This window comes from Rattus norvegicus, chromosome 7, assembly GCF_021556685.1.
Source record: "Rattus norvegicus strain SHRSP/BbbUtx chromosome 7, alternate assembly SHRSP_T2T, whole genome shotgun sequence".
In the NCBI taxonomy this organism is placed as follows: Eukaryota; Metazoa; Chordata; class Mammalia; order Rodentia; family Muridae; genus Rattus; species Rattus norvegicus.
This window is the reverse complement of record NC_141540.1, coordinates 114,888,881-114,909,921: the sequence shown is the minus strand read 5'-3', so window position 1 is coordinate 114,909,921 and position 21,041 is coordinate 114,888,881. Positions and strand designations below refer to the sequence as shown.

At 42.1% G+C, this 21,041-nt stretch overlaps 1 protein-coding gene across 43 annotated transcripts in view; it reads left to right on the top strand.

Moving 5' to 3' along the window:
• The first annotated feature begins 514 nt into the window (after positions 1–514).
• Ptk2 (protein tyrosine kinase 2) overlaps positions 515–21,041 on the top strand; it is a 214,759-nt gene continuing 194,232 nt past the window's right edge. For 29 of the 43 annotated variants that reach the window (XR_015623815.1, XR_015623814.1, XR_015623823.1 and 26 more), the window contains exon 1: positions 634–794. The gene's annotated coding sequence lies outside the window, so the exon portion shown is untranslated. Of the gene's footprint in view, positions 565–633; positions 869–937; positions 2,181–21,041 lie in introns of those variants that run through there. The other 14 variants (XR_015623824.1, XR_015623818.1, XR_015623827.1 and 11 more) reach the window with 4 other exon arrangements.

The window sequence follows — 21,041 nt, the reverse complement described above, 5'->3', positions numbered from 1 at the left end:
CGCTCTGGAACTGGCTCTTAACCCAGCAGCTAGGCACAGTGGCTCTCCAGTTTTTGCCCTCCTGTCCACCCAGTGTTTCCGAAAGGCTGCCCCAGTGTTAAGATCTACAGGGGTTGGGGGAAGGGGCTGAAATGTGAGTGGCCCCAGGCACTCCTTTTTTTTTTTTTTTTTTTTTTTTGGTTCTTTTTTTCGGAGCTGGGGACCGAACCCCCAGGCACTCCTAAACGGTCTTTCGGACCGTCTTCAGAGATCCATTAAAATACTCTCTGTGCCTCTGTTTCCCCATCTACAGAAAGCCCATGAACCTCTATTTGAGCGGTGAAGTCTGGAGACCATCAGGGCGGGCGTGTGTGCGGCGGAGGAGCTCCTGTGACCGTGTGGGACCCAGGCCTAGTCGGCAGACCCTGCGGCAGCCACAGGGGCCACCTCGTCATCCCGGAACAGCGCTATCCGCGGACGTCGCCACGCCCGCACAGCTGGGATACACTTCTCTAGGAGCCGGGCGCGCCGGACTACTCTGCGCAAGCGCGGTCGCATCGCGCAGGCGTAGAGCTCCGCGCTGAGGTGAGGCGTCGCGCGCCGCGAGGTGTGGGCGCGCGCTCCCCAGCCACGGCGCACGCGCGGGCCCGCGCCGACTCAGCACGGCCCGAGGGCGCGAGCCCGCCGCCACCGCTACCGCCGCCGGCCGGACCGCCGTGCGCCGGGCGTGCGCGTGGGAGAGAGCGCGGCCGCCGGTGCCGGCGCCGCCCCGCTGCCGTCTGTCCGCCTCAGCCTCGCGCGCCTAGAGGCGGCCGGTGAGTGCGGGGCGCGGGCCGCGGGCCGCGGCCGCGGAGGCGCGGGCTCAGGGCGTTGGGCGGCGCGGGCCGCGGTGCGGGCTTTGGCGGACACGGCCCCCACCGCGCCCCGGCCTCGCTCCTCGTCAGGCCCGGCCCCGAGGGCTGAGGAGGCCGCGGGGCTGGGGCGCGAGAGGCCGCGGGGTCTGGGGCGGCGGGGCGGGCGCGGCGGGGACCCGGAGGCCCAAAAGCCGAAAAACAAAAGAGGTGGCAGGCGGAGTGCCGAGCAGCCGCGGGGTGGCCGGCGCGGGGCTTCCAGTGCGAGCGCACGAACCCGGGAGTCATTGTGCTGTCCAAGTTCCCTCCGCCCCGACCCAGCCCCGCCACGGCGCGCTGCCTGTCCCCGCCGGTCCTCGCCGGCTGCTTTTGTGGCACCGCTCTGAGGAGTGAGGGTGTCTGTGTGCGCACTTGTGTCGGTTAATTGTAAGGTTTTTGCGGAGAAATTCACTGAGGAGAAAGTTGCTCTTTTTGAAAGCTATTTCAACAGTGTCTCATTCTTGCATAGTTAGACTGCAGCTGGGTGTTTGGCAGTGGGACCAAGATAATAGCAATACTGTAATGATTATGGGAACTGGTTGAAATAGGTTGGAGCTGAAGGCACAGCAAGAGTTTGCGGGTTCGTTTTAAATCCTGACCAGTGCTGGCATTTCTATTTAGGATGAAAGCTTTATCGTGGTTGTGGTTATAGGTTATTACTACTTGTAGTGAAATACTAGCGCCTCACAGTCTCTGTCTATCTGTCTGTGTGTGTGTGTGTCAGTGTGGGTGTATATTTATAAAAGGAGGAATGAAAAGTCTCCTTTGAAAGACAGGTCTCTCTGAGCAGTGACCTGGGACAGAAGTATTGTGAATGCAGACGTTAAACGAGGTAGTTCATATAGCATTAGCATTCTACGTATTTTTGTGGAGGTACACTATAGATAATATTTCCATTCAGTGATACTGTTGAGTTTCATGTAGTATTTAAGTATTTAAACATGAACTTTTTTTTCCTGGGGATGAAACCCACGGCTTCCCACGTGGTTAGTGCTGGGCCACAAAGCCACGCCCCCAGTCTTAACAGGAAACTTTAAGGGACGTGGACATGATTCCCAATATCATTATCAATTTAGTTGTTTTATATTTGTGGCTGTCGTAGGCGGGCTGATCCCTGGCCTCCTTTCTAGACACTTGAGCTTATTAAAAGGCTATAGGAGTACATTTTCCTGGAAAGAATTTTATTAGGAACATTGACGTATAATCTAACTTATTCGTGATTTACAGACAAAGGTGGTCTCTGTTTGGGGGGCGCCCACAAGTCACAGCTTTTAGGATTGTGTGGATTATACAGAGATGATGCGTGGACAGGTAAGTCCTTTTGTCTCAAAATCCATAGTATAGGGCCAGGAGTGCGGTGGCAAACTAGAGTAGATGGGACCTACTGTTTTTGAGGCTGGCAGCCCACTAAACAAGGAAGTGTTGGGGGTGGAGTTCCAGCTGTAGCTGTGAAGAGTGGGAGGAGGCAGCATGGAGGAAGCGGGGTATGTGAAGTAGTTTGGAGCTCTAATCCTGTTGTTGGAAATTACATAATCCCTCAGTCCTCAAAACCCTGTTCTGGAGCTGGTTAGATAACTCTTCTCGGTAGGAATTTGGAGAAGTATCTTAAAGACATTTGTAGGCTGGGGAGTTAGCTCTTTGTGTGCTAAGTGAAAGTCTCCAAATTTGATCAGTGGCACCCCCCCAACCCCACCCCGAAGGGGGGAAAAAGACAGCGGTGTTAAACCTAGTTGTTTTAAAATGATTATGTGGAAGAAGGGAGTTTATATTACACTGTATAATGTAATAAAACTAGTTTCAAAATCATTGCCCTTTCTTGGAATGTTAATTTGAGTAAGAGAAGTGGGAACTTTGTTCATAGAAATTTTGAGACCGTCCCCCTTTGTGTCTTAATTTTGAGAAAATAATTAAAAATGAGTTTCAAAAGATGTGATTCAACATGTTCATATATTGTGCAAATCTTTTTAGTTTGGAATAGACATTTTCAGTTTAGATGGATTTTTACCTGGATCACTTGTTTTTCATGATTTGTGTGTGTGTGTGTGTGTGTGTGTGTGTGTGTGATATATGTGTGCAAGTTGGTGTGTACCACAGTTCAAGTGTGGAGGTCAGAGGAACTTTGTGCAGTTGCTTCTTGTCTTCTACCAGATTTTGAACTTAAGTTGCTGGATTTATAACAGACAAATGTTATTTCCTGTGGTACTATTTTACTAGCCCACATGAAAAGGTTTGCTGCAGTAATATTTGAAGTTTGTTGTTGTTGTTGTTGTTGTTGTTGTTGTTGTTGGTGGTGGTGGTGGTGGTGGTGGTGGTGGTGGTGATAGTGGTGATAGTCAAAATTGGAGAAGCATGTTGGAAGTGTGGCTCAATGGTATCGAGTGTTCATGAAGCTCTGGACTTGAGCCCTAGCACTGCAAAGATCAAAATTATCAGACAGTTATGGTTTCTGTGGACTTTGCTTTAAATCTTGGAGTCTGTCACTTTGAAAACATATTTTCATTACCATTTCCTCTACTAAGATTCCTTAAATAATCAGCAATAAATTGTTACTGGAATCTTTTACTGGTGCTTTTAGAATTACTTAAGTTCAAGAAATTTACAAGACTGGCAAAGTTAATGACTGTGTGTGTGTGTGTGTGTGTGTGTGTGTGTGTGTGTGTGTGTGTGCTGGTAGTGATATACTCCAGGGTACTTAAGAGTGCAGCTGCCAGGCTCCTCTTGGTCCCCTGAGACTCACTGGTCTCAGTAGACGACATTGAGAAGGTGTGTTTGACCACTCTCTCTGAACTGTATTAATAGTGGATATTTGAGCCTTTTTGGCTTTGTTCCTCTACATCATTTTGGCAAAAGTTTATGACTACCAAAGAAAAGGAGCCTCATGTACAAGAAATGAAATTTATATATCCCAGTTTCTGGTACTAATTTCTAGGAATTATGCTAGATCGTATTTAAAACCCCTTAAAGGCACTGCTGATTATAAAGCCTATAATCTATAATATTTAAAAAATTTTATTTTTAGTGGGCTCTAGTATGGAAATATAATTCAAAGAAGTCTGTATGGCTCAGCTTTCAGTTTAAGTGGAGTTTAGTGGATAGTGGTGTATCTAATTTGCAATCTTGGAAGTAGGAAATAGAATTTGTGTGAGTGTGCTGCTGGAGCGGGAAGCCTGGAGAGCATTACTGGTGTTGACCAGAGTTTATGGACATGACGATGTTTCCTTACCACCTTAAAATTAATTAAAGTAGTTCTATGCATAACTTATTGATGTATATTTCCACTTGCTGGAAAGAAAATGACTGGAATCAACTTATAATAGGGGAGTGATCTTATCATTGGGCCCCTGTGTGCATCACTGTCTTGTGAAACCTGGCAGTTTCCCTTCCTTCCCAACCCTGAATGGGGGTTTTGCTTCAATCTTCTATCCTATGAGAACTGTTGGGCTGCAGGTGCTGTACCCTCCCCAGTATACAGAAGACTGGGCGTTGAAGTTAAGAGTAATTTGTGGGGTTGCTTGGCCCATATTGGGAGCTCTGGAGGGAACTAGCCACCCAGGGCCTGTGGGACTGGACAAAGCTTAGCTGGTTTTCAGAATGTAAGTGACAGTACCTGGGAAGTTTAGATAAGTAGATTCGTGTCTTGGCACTTTCAGGACCTGAGCTTCTGACTTAAACAGCGCAATATAGACTAACCATTGACTATATCAAAGTTTTGGTTATTTGGAGTTAGTTAAGAGTTAAGTAGGACTGGAGAGATGGCTCAGAGGTTAAGAGCACTGGCTGCTCTTCCAGAGGTCCTGAGTTCAAATACCAGCAACCACATGGTGGCTCACAACCATCCGTAATGGGATTCGATGCCCTCTTCTGGTTTGTCTGAAGACAGATACAGTGTATTCACTCGCATTAAATAAATCTTTTTAAAAACCATTAAAAAAAAGAACTAGTTAAATGCAGATACATAAGAGTGGGGCAGTACTTGATGATGCTTATTTGCTTTAGTAGCTGACACAGTCTCAGGGCTTTCTGTGGGTGTTTTTTCTTGGGTTATTGTGTGTAAGGGGAACAGTTTATGGAAAGCAGAAAAACTGTTTCTCTCAGAGGCATGAGCTCCCTGTGTAGTAATCCCTGGAAATTATCATTTCTTTTTGATTTTTTTTTTTTAAGATCAGGTTTCTTTGTGTGCCCTGGCGGTCCTAGAATTTCTGAGTAGACCAGGTGGAAATTATAATTTCTTTCTTTGGAAACAGGGTTTCTCTGTGTAGCCCTGGCTGTCCTGGAACAAATTCTGTAGATTAGGAGGATGGCCTTGAATTCAGACATCACCTGCCTCTGCCTCTAGAGTGCTGGAATTAAAGATTGTTATTTCCACTGCCTGGTTGGAAATTATAATTTCTAACAAACTGTGTTCCTGTAAAGCAGTGGTTCTCAACATTTTAATGTTGAAACTCTTTAATACAGTTCTTCCTCATGTTGTGGTGACCTCCCCCAACCATAAAATTATTTTGTTGCTACTTTATAGCTGTAATTTTGCTGTTATGAATCATGATTAAATGTTATATACAGCATATCTGATATTTGACCTCTCGAGGATCATGACCCATAGGTTGAGAACCACTGGTATAAAGATTTCTGAAACAATAAAAAAATAAAGATTTCTGAGGTATATTCATTCATTCTATGAATCTGGAATTTTCCATCCTGTTTTTAAGACTTACTCTCTGTTCCATTATTTGAGGCCACTGTACCAAAACCCAGCCTCAAAAGGACCTCAGAAGTTCTGCTTGTGGGTTGTCTGTGTCTGGGATTTCCTTTCTGACACAGTTTTTGTTAAAATTTCTTTCATCTTGTATCTTGGATTCTGCTGTAGGTACTTACAGTTTTTACTTTTACTTGACCAAAGTGCCATATGATCATCTTTGTTAACAGTTTTGTGTGTTCTATGTTATTAGAGGATTCAGTGTCTTCCAAAAGGACAGAAGTGCCCTTTTATTTCCCATTGTACTCCCAGTTTTCTGTCACATAGTCTTTTTGAATGAATGACAGGAAGAACCTAGGTGTATTAATTATTGTAGAATTGGGTCACTCAGGCTACTGGGATCAGAAAAGATGCTTCTGTGACATTTGACAGTTTTGAGTTTCTTTTTTCATAGAAATCGGTTTTATAGGAATTAGTCTTACATATTAGGATTCAACTCAGGTTCGAGGGAAACAGTTGTTCAAAGTAATGCAAAGTAAGTGGGATTTAGAAAGGATCCATGCTGAGAGTCTAGGTCAGTAATAAAGCACTTTCCTAGTGTGTGCAAGGGCTTGAGTTCAATCCTTGGCACTTCAGAAAATAAAATGAAAAAAAAAAAAAAAAAAGGACCTGTAATGCCAGAAGCTCTAGGACAGTCTGTGTTAACTGGATGTTTTTATAAGGGCTTGACATATCCTAAAGCCATGTACAAGAAAGTGGTAGTTACATGTTATACAAGTGTGCTGTGACCTTGCTCACAGTTTTTTACTGCACGGATGCTATCCAGGTGCAACGTTTTGAGTCACAGGTGACAGTGTCATTTGGTAAGAGAAACTAGCATTTGAGTAGTACAGAATCTGTTGCTGATTTTTTTGTCTGCTCTTTGTCAGTCAGGGCCTCCCTTAGCCTTGCTCTGCTATGCAGTGAAAAGTCAAAAGGTGAGAATTCCAGCCCCTTCTAGGTCTTTATTGATTTCAAGTGGTGACTGCAGGAAATATTACCTTCACCTAGAATCTTGTCAGATCATGAAGTACTCTCTAACTTGCTTGAGCTTGCTGTCTGGGAGCTCAGATGGATAATAAGTTTGTGAACTGCAGCTTTAGAGCAGTTTGAAATGCTGGTCCTTATTTGAGATGTATGTATGCCAATGAGTTTGCTCTCATTTTTTCAGAGTCTTGGCTGTTTTTAGTATTTCTCAGAATCTTTTTTTTTTTTTTTCCCGGAGCTGGGGACTGAACCCAGGGCCTTGCGCTTGCTAGGCAAGTGCTCTACCACTGAGCTAAATCCCCAACCCCATTTCTCAGAATCTTGAGAACACCTCAACTACTTTTTAATTTATTACGTTTTATACCGAGACCACTTAAGTCTTTTGGTCTTGGTTTGGAATTTAAACAAACATTTTGCATAGAAAGAACAGTGTGTGTGGTTCCTGGGTGTGTGGCTTTGGCACATAGGATAGAATGTACATGTTGGTGCTTAAGGCAAAGTTTTAAGTTCCCTAGTGGTTTCGTTTTGGTCCAAAAGCTTGGGTGGCATTCACTAAGTCAGGGTGATTGCCAAGCCTTTGGGTGACTAATGAAGCAGTATTGTATAAATTGATTTTAGGCTTAGCATTGAATTAATATGTATATTTAATTAAATCATCCATCCATCTTTCCTTTTCCTTTGTCCCCTCTTACCTTCCTCCTTCTCCTCCCCCTTTCTTCCCCTGTGTCACCTATCTTCCTATTTTCAATGCTGAGATTTCAGGCACATTTGGTTTAGTATATTTTCTTTGGCATTTTGGCCACATGTCACCTCTTTTGAGATAAAAGGCTAAATGAAAGGTAAAGAATCTGCAAAGATGAAAATAAGTGGTTTGCCTTTATTTGTATGCCCTATATAGAATTAAGTGCGTCTATTGAAGGGGCTGTGGCAAGCTCAGTGGCAGGGACTCTGTTATTCTTCAGTGCTCTTCAGTGCTTCAGAGCTTCCTCATGCACTGTGTCAGTGTGTTGGTCCTTGGAGAATAAAGATAAAGAGAGCAATGGTAAGCTGGTCTGCAAAAGACCTCTCTCTGGAGGGAGTCTATCAGAAAGACTAGATGACTTTGTTCTAAGTGACTTTTTAGAATATCAAGGTAGTTGCAGAGGTAGAGAAGGAGCAGAGACAATGGTCATGCAATTTCAAATTCAAACAATGGGTGAGATATGAAATGCCTGTTCTTCTCTCTCATCAACTGTGAAAGCAAAAATAACAGAAATGGGTTAGCCAGAGAAACACATCTGGAACAATGGTTTTCTGTCTAAATTGATTCAGTGAAGTTGAAGTTTTTAGAGTCAGTAGTAGCCAGTGGCCCCTGTACGTATTCTCAGAATGCCCCCAGAGAGCTTTTTAATAACTTTGAGTTAGTGGCTCTGTGCTTAAGTTCCTTTCTCCCACTGACCATTCTTCCCTGATCTCTTCTCTGTTCCTGGCTGGCCTTTCTTCTGCACTCTTGGTGGGTTTCTGTAGTGTTACTGCTCTGGGGCTTTAAATAGTCCTTTCCTGATAATGATGAGTCTTTTTATGCATTTGCTGGCCACTTGGCCCATGTTTTCAATTGGTTCCTATCTTCTCTTCCTCCTCCTCCCTCGTCCCTCTTTCTCTTTTTCCCCTTTGTTTTTGTTTGTTTCTTTTGCGACAGTGTTTTTCTGTGTAGCCCTGACTGTACTCACTTTGTAGATCAGGTTGGCCTTGAACTCAGAGATCCAGTTGCCTCTGCCTCTAGAGTTCTGGGATCAAGGATATGTGTCACCACTGCCTGAGTTTTGTCTTTTCCTTGTTTTTTTTTTTTTTTTTTTTCCCTTTAATGTGCATTGGTGTTTTGCTTACATGTATGTCTGTATGAGGGTGTTGGGTCCCTCTGGAACTGGAATCATGATTGTTTTTGAGTATTGTATGCATGTACATTCTCTGTAGCTTATTTTCATTGAGCCATTTTTGCTGCTTTTGGGTGAAATGAAGTTAGGTTTATTGGAGTTTAGCTTCTCAGCATTTTTCTGTAGATTTCTCTAACTGAGGGCATAAACAAAACTTTTACTTTATAAATGATGTATAATTGTGCTTTTCATGTCTAAATTTATAATTGCTTTGGAATTGATTTTGGTGTATAGTATAAAGAAGGGACCCAATTAATTTTTGTCCTTCTGTTGTTTTTACCTTACATCATAAACAACAACAACAAACAAACAAAAACCTAACTTACAGTTAGTGAGATGGCCTCATAGGCTGTAGTCTAGGTAGGCCTGGAAACACTGCAACCAGGCATGCTTGGGATTCTGGCTTTTCCTCTATTCCCCCTTTTGATCTTTTCCCTTCTCTTACTCTCTCTTCCTTTCTTCTTTGCCTTCCCTTTCTTTCTCCACAAAGCTATATTCCTAGCCCTTACTTATTTTGCACTTACTCAGGTTAGTCTCCAACACTGATTTCTCTTTTCTGAATCTGAGTACTGGGCTTACCCGACCCCAGACAATATCTAGACATGTAGCTCTGGCTAGCCTGTAGCTCATTATGTAGGCCAGTTTACCTCCTGCCTCTGCCTTCTGAGTGCTGGGATTACAGGTATGTGCTTTCCGTGTCTGGCTTATAGATTTTTTTCTTTTTTGGTTGTAAATAGCCAAGAATTGCTCAATTCTAGTTCACAAAGGTTCCCCTACCTTCATAGGAGTTGAAAGAGTTTTAGTTTGACATTTGGTTTAGTTCATTTTGAATTAATTTAAACAATTGTATGTGGGAGAGCACATGTGTGCTCATGTGGAAGTTAGAGGAAACTTTGCGGAGTTGGATCTCTTCCTTTTACCTTAACTGTGTTCTGTGATCCAATCAAGGTTGTCAGTTTTTACTCACTGAACCATCTTGTTATTATTACTTTGAGTTATTTATTGTTTTGTTTATTGTTTATGATGTAAGGTAAGCTATGAATTTTAAGTGGTTTTGGGGGCTCTTTTGAGGCCCAGGGATAAAGATGGTGACTGAAGCTGTGGTGTGTCCATTAGCACACCATTGTCAGTGTTCTGCTTTGAGATAAGGTCTCTCTCCTGGCAGGCCTGGAACTCACTATGTATACTAGTCTGGCCTCAAATATGGAGATCTGCCTGCCTCTTTGTGGATTATCATGCTTGCAAGTGTGTGTGTGCGTGCGTGCGTGTGTGTGTGCGTGCGTGCGTGCGTGCGTGTGTGTGTATTTCACTTACAAATGCTAATCAGTCATGAAAGATGGGAAAACATGTTCCGTTTATATTGATTTGTCCCTTAAGTCCCAGCTTTAGGGTGTACTGCAGTGCTTTGGCTGGCAAAAAATCCATACTACCCACTTGGAGGGGCCAAGGGGAGAATAGCCTGGTTAAGAGGAAGAATGGGGAGATAGAGCAAGGGCAAGCCTAGGTGTTGGTGTCTGTGTACAGATTGGCTGATGCATCTCCAGTTAAGCTTCTAATAACCCAGAAGCAGCAGAAGCACAAACTTCTCACAGGAAAGCTAAAGACCTCTGATTACACATGTAATATATCCTATTGCTTGGTAGTATCCTATTGTGGTTGCTAGGGATGTGTTAGAGACTCTATAACACATGCACCCCCAATTTTGGGATTATTCTTTAGTTGTTAAGAGCCGAGAGCCAAACAGAAGCACTCTCTACTGTCCCTTCTGCTCTTGGTGGCTACTGTACTTTCCCATTCTAAGGAACTTGGGACATTCCTAATTGCCTAGTTGTCTTTTAGTCTGAAGGAGGGTTCAGAAAGCTGGATTGTGGTTTAGATTCTGTAAAGAGGTAATAAAGGAGCAGACTGAGAACAGAAGAAAAGCTAGGTTGCTCCCTGGGGAACCCAGGGAGTAGCTGTTGGTCCTGGTGTACCTTTAGGTTTGGGATCTCAGCAAGCAACAAGTAGGAGGCTCTGTACAAGGATATGCATTTGAACTGGAGAAACATCTCAAGATAGCATGTACAGGTGCTGAACTAGGATTTTCAAATTTTAACGTGCATGTACATATAACTCTTGTAGATCTTATTTCATTTGAGGCTCCAATTCGGCCTGTTTATGGGAGTATCTGGCTTTTCTTTCAGTGGCATGGTTTTTATTGCAGCAGTGAGGATATAGCTAGAGCAGTGCCAGAGCCATTGGCTTGTGAGTCCACCTTGTGAATAGCAAGATTTCTGTCAAAGGCAAAGGTCTTGAGGGGAATATGTTTGGAAGTGGAGTAACCATTGGGGATGCTTTGATAAAGGGCTCAATCTTGCAGCCCTTGATCTTGGGTTCAGTTGTTGATTTTTCTCACATTTCCTTGTAAGTTAATTGGGCCAAATAATAGAGCCCTAGGCTATTTGTTGAGAGAATTAAATGATACAGTGTGTGTCATACTTCAGAATGGTATAGTGCTTAGCCTAGTGGCTCTCAAAAGATAACAGTTATTAAAAATAAATGTTTACATTAAACATTTTCAGAGTATACAATAATCTGTACATCTTTGTCTGTCTGTTGAATTGCAGCTCAAAGAGAGTGGCCTGTTTGCATTCTTCCAGGCTAGCCTGGGATACATAAGACTGGTCTTCTCCCCATATCGCACAAAGACCCTAGAATGTTGTAACTTACTTTCCGTGGTTTCATCACCTTCGGCCATCCTTCCTATTTACAGCCATATTGCTGGCTCTTTGTGTTGATTCGGGTTGATGCTTAGATATATAGCAGAGGAGCTTGCTTTGAGAACATACATGCTATAACATTGGTACTCCTGTTAAAATGAGACACAGTAAATCAACAACACCTTTCTTTAGAAAGGAGAGGGGGAAAATTGAACCACTGGGCACACAGAGTCTTAATGGGCACCCAGAACTGTCAGTGGGTCCCTAAACAGATTTGGAGCTTTAGCTAGGGTCTTGTTTGGTGCCCTTCCCTTCCCTGTTGTTGGTTGCAGAAGTGTCAGGGGCATAGCTCCATGCTTCTTAGTGGCCATGTAGTTCTTTCAGGGATCTGCAGTTTCAAGTGAAACCGCTCTCTTGACCATACACAGGCAGAGAATTTCAGGAGTCTGTACCAAGTAGAGTTGGAGTTTTTAAAGAAACAACAGAGGAGACCAACACACCTAAATGTGAGTGTGTGCTTCTCAAGAGAGCTGCCCCTACTGTTGTAATAGCCATACAACATTTGTGGTTACATAATTTAATAAGAATTTCTAAAGTGCCCCTCTTTCCCTTTTTCCAGTAAAGTTCTAGAGCTGTTTCTAAGGTACAGTGGGTGGGAGTTTAAAGAGAAGGTAAACTGTGGGTCAAGAGGGAGTTGAAATGTTTCCATTCAAAGTGAACTGATGATGGTCCTGCTTCTGCTTCCCAAAGTTCTGGGATAATAAATAGGTAAATGCTTTGCTGTCACACCAGGCTTTATGTGGGCAAATTTCATTGTACTGGCGTTCTTGACTTTGAACAGACAAGAGACTTAAGCAGTTTCCAAGATGAGAGATTCCTTTCCCTGGTTATTATTTCCCTAGTCTTTCTAGCTTATTTCACCCCTTCATATTTGATTTAAAACTAAACCAGCTTGGCTGGGTGTAGTGATGAATACCATTAATCCCAGCATTTAGGAGGCAAAGGCAGGTAAACCTCTGTATGTTCAAAGTCAGCCTGGTTTATATACTGAGTTCCAGATCAGTCACAGCTACATAGCCAGACCCTGTCTCAAAATCTAAAAGCCAAAACCAAATACTACTCCCAAAACCTAGGTTTGATTCTCAGCACCCACATGTTGGTTTATAATTGTCAGTAACTTCAGTTTCAAGGGATCTAATGACCTCTTCTGTTTTTTTCAGGCATGAGGGACTTATGTGCAGCACATACATATATGCAGGTTAAACACTTATATACATAAAATAAGTCTTTTTTTTGTTTTGAGATAGGGCTTCACGATGTTGATTAGACTGGCCTTCAATACAGAGATCCACCTGTCTCTGCCTCTTGAGTGCTAGGATTAAAGGATGCGCCACCACACCTGGCCCTAAAAATGAATCAATTTCTCTAATCAATCTCAATTCTTGAAAACTCAGAGGAAGGAAGCTGTGTCAGCTTATGTTCCTAGTTGTGCTGTAGGTTAATAGACTGCCTGTGTGAAAGGCCACACAATGAATATTTCAGGCTTTTCAGACCATAGACTACCTGTATCACCAGTACCTAGCAGAAGGGTGCTAATAAAGGAATGAGCTGATTGTGAGCAACCAGATTCATTCCTGAATTCTGAAATGTAAATTCCATGTAATTTTCACGTGAATGACACGCTATCATCATTCCTTTAGTCTTGCAAAGTCTTAATAACTATGGGTTGTACTGAGTCAAGTGAGCCTGGGTTGGCCTGCAGGTAGTGGTTTGCAGCTCTGGAATAGACAACACTCCATATAGCTACTGTGCAAAAGCACTTGTTAGTTGTTTTAAGTTAAGAGTTTTTCTTATATTTTTATCTGCTCCTGAAAGTGTGCATTTCCCTGGCTGAGGCTGAGGTGTTAATATGCCCTGTTGGCTTTTGGACTCTGTCCTACCTGTACAGAAGCTCAAAAGTTGATTCCCTCAGCTGGCATTGTGTCAGCTTAGCTGGCATGTGAGGGTCATGCTGTGGGTGCAGCTGTCTTGCCTTTCAGTGGCATTTGTTAATTAAGCTGTTTAATCTTTGTTGATTTCTCAAGGACTAATGCTTACAAAAAAAGAAAAGACATAAAATATTTAGTTTGTTGTTATTCTAAAGCTATAGCCTAGGAGTATCCATTGTATGACTCCCCATAAAAAGTAGCATTAACTTGAAAATTTTGTTAAGTAATGGGTTAGAAATTAAATCCCACCTTACTCCCATGTCAGACAATAGTAATTGAAGACATCATGCTTCATTATAGTTTGTAGAGAGAGGCAGATCTGTAACAATGTGTTGAGTAGTTTTATTTATTTGATACAGTCAAAAGTCTCAGCAAGGGATGGTCTGGCTGAGGTTGACTTGTGGAGATGTCTGTAGGGGATTGTCTCAGTTCTTAATTGATGTGAGAAGACCCATCTCACTGTGGGTGGCACCATTGCCTGGGTAAGAGTAGAGAAAATGAGCTGAGCAATAAGCAAGTATGCATTCATTCTCTTTTTCTGCTCTTGTCTTTGAATATGACTACTGCAATTCCTTCTCTGACTTCCTGACTTCTGGAGAACTGTAACTGGGAACTGTAAACTGAATAAACCTTTTCTCCCCTCAGTTTCTTTTTCCCAGGATATTCTTTCACAGCAACAGAGGTGAAACTAGGACCAAAAGGAAAAGCATTCCTCATTTTTTTAAAATCTCATCCTGTAGCTTAAACTGGCCTCACTCTAGCTGAGGTTAGTCTTGAACTCCTGATCCAATTGCTTCCATCTCCAAAGTACAGAGGTCATACATGTTAGCCATTACTCATGGCCAGAAAAAGTGTTTCTGAGAACTATAGATCTGAGTTTAAGTGTTCTGTTCAATCTCCTTCCCTCCCTTCCTCCTTCCCTCTCTCTGTGCCCCCCCACACCATCCAGAAAAAGACAGGCCTTTTCTGTGCAGTTCTGACTGTACTGGAACTCATTCTTTGACCACTGGTCTCAAACTCAGAGATCTACCTGCTTCTGCCTCCTGAGTGCTGGGATTAAAAGTGTGTATCATCATTGCCAGGTTGTTTCAGCACTTCTTGGCCTGGAGCCTGACTTTCCGTAAGTTAATTTGGTTTCTGTTCTTTTCTGCACAATATTTATGTTGCCAGATTTTGAAATTATTGTATAGTTACTATATGAAGTGGTATGTAAATAAAGTTAGTGTTTTTTCCCCCACTTAGTATTTTACTGCTAAAGATTTATTCAGAAGAATAAATCTTCTGTTGGGTTTTGCCAGCTTGTTCTTGAGGTATGGTTTGTTAGTTAATTCGTTTGCAGAGTGTGCCAGGAACAGCAGTTGTCCTGAAGGTATATCTGTAAGGAGTGAGACCAGAGCAGCTTAGTGGCCATGTTCCATGCTTTGCTGTGTGATGTGTGCAGTGGCTGTTAACAGCAGTGTGCTCGGGGAGCCTAGAGGCGCTGTCTGGGCTCCAGGTTTGGCAGATACTCATTCTTCATAGGCAGCACATAGCCTATTACATTCTTTTCTCATCATCATATATTCCTACTTAAAAAAAGAACAGGTAAACAAACAACAACAGAAAAACCCTAGATAGAGACGTGAAAAATGCTTGGCCCAGGAACTGTACAGAAACTGACTAGGCCATATGGGGAAATTAGTCCCCTTGAGAGAGGAATTGGGAAAGACATGGAGGTGTGAGAAGTTGGGCGTTTCGACTGAAAGTTTTAGTTATGTTTGGAGTAGTGTTGGGTTGAGAAGAAGCTTCTATCAGACAGGATCAGAGCAGTTTGCAGTTGATTTTGATGGGAACTTTGGGTCCCAGAGTGATAGAACAGGCTTATATGTTAGGATGGTTGTACTGGAGTCACAGGGCTCATAAGGAAGGTGTCACAGTTACCTACCTGAGAAGGGGGAAGACCCATACTTTGTCATCATTCTCATAGAGTAAGTAGCTGCTCTGCTTTGGCTTAGCTAGCAAGACAAAGGGGGCAAAGTTGGGCTCTGATATGTCTTGGAGCATTCTAATTATGTTGTCCAGAAAAAGGCCTTAATTAGGGAGACAATGGAGGATTGATTTTGAAGCCTGTTTGTGCAAGCTCTGACCATGAAAAGAAAGTCAAGGTTCCAATGGTCCAGGGGACAACAGGGCAGCCCAAGTCCTTTCTTTAGTAACTAGTTTATGGAGTTCTTCTGACTTCTTTCACCTGTGGAATGAAACTGTCAACTGGTGCTTTGAGTCAGGCATGCTCTGTCCTAGAACCATGAACCTTTGAAACTTAAGCAAAACTGTGTATGAATAAGTGGGTTCCTGTGCCCCAAGATTCATCAGGAGAGAGGCCAGAGAAGAGATGTGACCTTCCTTGGTGTTAGGCTGTACTTACCTGACATACTGGAATAATGTCTATAAGGAAAAAACAGTTACATTTGAAACAGCCATAGGTATGCAGCCCAATCTGTCAGGTAAACTCATACACATTGTGTCCTGAGAGTATCAAGCAGCATTAAAGGAAAAAAAATTTTTTTTTTAAATTCGCTTTGGGCCCCTACCCTTAAAGGTAAAAGGATAAAAGGACACAGCTTGGGCACCTCAGGCCAGCCAGGTGTTTGGGACTTTGATTGGACTGTCATATCTTCAGCATGTGACTTAACATTAGACAAAGCTAAAGGGTATAAAGACTGTTAAGTGTAGTTTAATGCTAGTTATGTTCTCTAGGAAAAGGCCTTAGTTAGAGAGACAATGGAGGATTGATTTTACATGGAAGGGAGGAAGTTTTTACATGGCTGTGAGATAGTATCTTTTGGATTAAGTTAGAAGAGAGATACCAAGCAGCACGTTTGCAATGTCTTGGTGAGTATCTACATTAGAGCAGGACAGTAGGGCAGCTGTTGGCTGGTTGTTGAGGCACAAGCAGTTTCAGTTACTGGATTGGAACACAGATCAAAGCTGTTTCTGCAGAAATGTGAGATATCTGACGTACTGGGGGTAGAATCTAGGGAGGAGATATTGGAGATGGACTATCTCAGACTCCTATTGGGGCAAAGAGTCATGAGTGACAGAGAATAAATGATTGCATGTGGTAATGACATAGAAGTCACAGTAGACCTGTATGATTTCAGATGTCATCCCCAGATTTTGGGCTTAGGCTTAGTTGTGACTTCAGTGTTAGAAAAAGTTCACAATCTGCTTAGTCCGATGGAAAATTAATTTGCATTTTGCTTTCTTTTTTTTTTTTTTTTTAAAGATTTATTTATTTATTATATGTAAGTACACTGTAGCTGTCTTCAGACACACCAGAAGAGGGCATCGGATCTCTTTACAGATGGTTGTGAGCCACCATGTGGTTGCTGGGAATTGAACTCATGACCTCTGGAAGAGCAGTCGGGTGCTCTTAACCACTGAGCCATCTCTCCAGCCCTGCATTTTGCTTTCTATATGGAAGAAGAAACATTACTTATAGGCAGTAATACACTTGAGCTAGGGGACTGAAGTAACTTCCTTTAAGTTGATTCTGTCTACGTGGAAATTATTTTTGACAATTCTGGATTGATTTTGTGTTTGGCAAAGAGTTGGTGTCTTTGATTTCATCTGTCCTAGGACTCTGTTTTTTGCTAGTTTATAGGTAAACATTCTAACTTTTCTAGTTTTATTTTGTCCCCCAGTATCCAGATTACTGTATGTTGTCTAGAATTGTGGAAATAAATTTAAGGATAGGGTCCAGAGCTCTTTCTTGTGAGTTCAGCTGATAACCAGAGAAGACAATGTGAATTAGGGGAAATTGCTCAGACAGTCTTGATTATTCATTTGCAGCTCAGCCAGAACCTGTTAGTGGTGAGATGGGTATGACACAGTTTGTGAAATGTGCTTTCCTGGAAAAGGTGGAGAGGAGATTGGAATCATGGCTACTGTTGGCAGTAGACAGAAATAAACATAAGGAGTCAGTTGCTGAACCCATTTCCTCTAATTCCCAATACTAACTTCCACATTATTGTGGAGATATGGGGATTGACAAGACATTATATATTCCCTTTGTTTTGTCTTTAATTGTGTGTATTTGTGGGCATGTACTGTATAGCACACATGTGGCTATCAAAGGAGAACTTTATGGCGTAGATTCCTTCCACCTTTTATGTGGGCTCCCAGAATTGAACTCAGGTCACCAAGCTTGCCTTTATTTGCTGAACCATCTTTCTGATCCTAATTTCCTGTTTAAAAATAAAACAAACAAAAAACCCCATACTATTTCTGATCCACTTATCTGTCTATCAAGTTTAAAGGATTTTATGAAGGGCTCTAGTGCTAGGAGCTGGGCATTGTTGGTAAGTACAGCTTCCTGTCCTTTCGGGCTCATAAGTGGTTTAGAGAACAGCATTCTTGATACTTAGTGTTGGGAGAATGAAAAGTGGCATGTACATTGCAGCCAGCCTTAGATTGTCACGTTTCATGCCTGCTGTAGTATCAAGTCCTCTGCATTACATTTTATTTTAATATATGTTTTGACTTTGTTTTTTGAAGCGGGATGTCACCGTGTGACCCTGACCGGGCTGGAACTCACAGAGATCCATCTGCCTCTTCCTCCTGAGTGCTCACCATGCCTGGCAGTCTTTTGTTTGTTTGTTTGTTTTGTTTTTGAGACAGCTCTCACTCGTCTTACAATGCTGGCTTCCAATCCGTGTAGTCTTTTTGTCTGAGCTTCTTGAGTCCTGGATATGCACTACTCTTCCTAGTTAATGATTTTAAATGAACATCCTTGCATTGTGAGATTAGTCTAGTGCTGAGCATTGTAAAATTTGGAGGTCCCCCCAAACCACCACAGATTAAATTATTTGGAAGAAGTATTCACAAAGCTAAAGAAAAATAAGCCCTTGTCCTTAGGGTTTCAAAATATGAGCCTTGACTGGCTGTGTACTGTTCTAAGAAGGTACAGGGTTATTGTTTTATACCATTTATTATAGCAAAAGGATACATAATAAAATTAGGAATGGAAAGCATATAGGGAGAGTCCAGAAGAGACCTGTGTGAGCTCCTTCTGCTGTCTTAATGGGCTGTGTGGGCCATGTTTGTTCATCCATATCAGTATGTGGCAACACACATGGAATTGCCTGCCTTAGACACTCATCTGTTAGGGAGGTGGGTCATAAATTCTGGCACTAGCACAGCTTACCATTTCAGAGAGCAAGTCTGGAATTCTGCCTTCAAGATCCTCAGGTAAACAGATACTTTTTTTTTCCTTTAAATTTAAGCTGTGAGGGTTTTAACAGATGCAGAGCACCACATTATTACATCCCCATGCTACTGAGTCCTTTGCAGTCCTTTGTTAAAAGATCATACTATGGCTTTCCAGAGTCCCTTTGAGTCTGTCCATTGCTTCCTCCCCATCAGGCCTGATCACCATCTCTCTGGTCTTGTCTTTCTCACAGTACAATGGAATCATGGTACTGTCTATAGCTTTTGCAAACTTTAAAAAAAAAAATCAATATGCATTTGAAGCTCCTCCATATAGCCCCCCTTGCCCCCTTCTTTTTTTGAACAGTGTCTCACTATGTAGCCCTGTGTGGCCTAGAATTCACAGAGATTGGAAGGTCTCCCTGCCTCTGTCTTCTGACTTCTGGGATTAAAATTGTGTGCCACCAAATACAGCCAGATACAGCCTTTCCAGGCAGGAGACTCTCAGAACTGAGATCTGAGATCTGAGGCCCCTTTCTGGCTTCTGCAGTGCAAGTGATACACAGACAAACATGCAGGCAAAATACTTATTCTCCCCTCCCCCCCCATCCCATACATAGTGCATGAGACCTAGAGAAACAAATTATTTTGTCATTAAAGAGTTCAAGAAATCAGTTTCTTTTTGCTAGAGAATGTGTCATATCTTTGCGTCGTGTCATTTAAAGTGAAGCTATTATGTATAGTGATGTACAGCTGTAGTCCCAGATACTCAGAAGGTTGAGGCAGTAGGATTGCTTGGGGACCAGGTTAGGCAACAGAATGATATTTTACCTCAAAACACCAAAATGAAACCTCCCAAAATGAAAAAAAATTACATATTTAAAAACACAAGTTAGTACAAGTTAAGTGTGCCTGTCATTTTTTGACATCTGTCCTAACATATAAATCTTTCAGGGATTTAAATAAAGAACAGGCATCATGCTGAGAAATGGCTTGTGGTTTGTTTTTGTTTTTGTTTTTGTTTTTTTTTTTTTTTTTTGGAATTATAAAACATTTTGGCAGGTTGTAATGTGATAATTCAATAGATAAAAATTATCTGGCATAAATGTAAAAGGGAAACTGTTAAGTGTCACTTTACCTGTAGTAGATGCTGTTGGATTAATTTCTGTGAACAGAGGTAGAGGCTCATTATGGTACGGGTGTGGACTTGCATCAAAGAACAATTGCTAGGCAGTTAAGCAGGAAGAATGTTATTTGCTGACAAGGTTGAATAGGGAATGTGAGAGAAAGAGATGAGTCAAGGATGGCATTGTTGGCTTTGGGCCTGAGTTTCTAAATAGGGAGGAGACATTATAAACTGAGGTAGTGAACTGTAAAGGTTATTATTTATTCATTTCTTTTGAGGCAGGGTCTTACTATGTGACTTTGTAGTGAACTATAAAGATTTGCAAGGCAAGACATTACTGATCCTTGAGACATCTGTTGAACACTTTGTCCACTTATCTTTTATTAAAGATGCTTCTCTCTAAGGGGTCTAGAAGATGGTCTTTATAAATGGAGTCAGTTTTTCAGGTTTAGTCAGGAAAATAGAAACTGCCTTAGACTTATTTTAAATATATGGAATTAGGTCTCCCTTGATAGAGGTGATAATGCCAGGGAATGAGTACTTTCCAGGAGTATCTCAGGGGTTAGTTGTGCTGGGCAGCCACTACTGGTTGCCATTTCTCAGAGGCTGCTGGGAATTTTTAGAGACTTACATAAGTTCTTGGTTATTATAATTTCCTTTCTATACACTGATCAATTAAACACAGAGTTTTCTTTTGTTAAACCAGTCTTGCAAAAGTGTCTTTCTCTGTTTTCTCTCTTGGGGATTTATAGAAAGTGGGAGTTTTTGGGATATGGCTCTCATGTCTCTGCAAATGGTGAAGCATTGATATAGGGCTTACAGCCAGTTAGTTGGTTTCACAGATAGGGTTCAGAAGAGAAGTCTGAAATGGAGTAAGCATGCAGGTAGCATATCAAGATAGGGTTGGAAGGATAGAGTCTTGGGGAGCTCTAGACTGATTTGAGAGGTGAGGAGGGACGCTTGAAGGATGGAAAGAAGCCCAGAGAAGATGACAGATTGAATAGCAAGCATCCTTTGGTCTTTAGTCATCTATGGGAGTTCTCATAGTTGGACTGAAGAGATACATGGAAGAAAGTTTGTGATGTTGAGCATATTGTCTGTGCATATTTATGAGATTATTTGTGTCACAACTGCTGTAATGTCTGTGGGACAATTCTTATATTTACAGTATTATAGGATTGACTTGCCTGGACATCCTTTGCTGAGGGAATTGAGTTTCTTTGGCTCTTCCCAGGCAGAGTGTATTTATGTATCTTTCATGTTTTGAATATCATGGTAGGAGATTATAAGTTTAAATTTGGTGGTCTGGTGGTGGTCTAAATTTCAGTCTTCCTGGAGTCACTGCTGCTGTTTAGTTTTCTATAAAATGTAGCCTTTCTAGTCATTCTGTCCATTCTGTTCTTGCTTTTCAAGAAAGTATCATGTGGAACCTGCTTACCTGTTTACTTTGACCTGTAACCCTTTGTTTTGTAGACTGTTCCACTGCCCAGTGCTGGTCCACAGTTTCACCTAGACCTTGATGCACAAATGACCTGTGTGT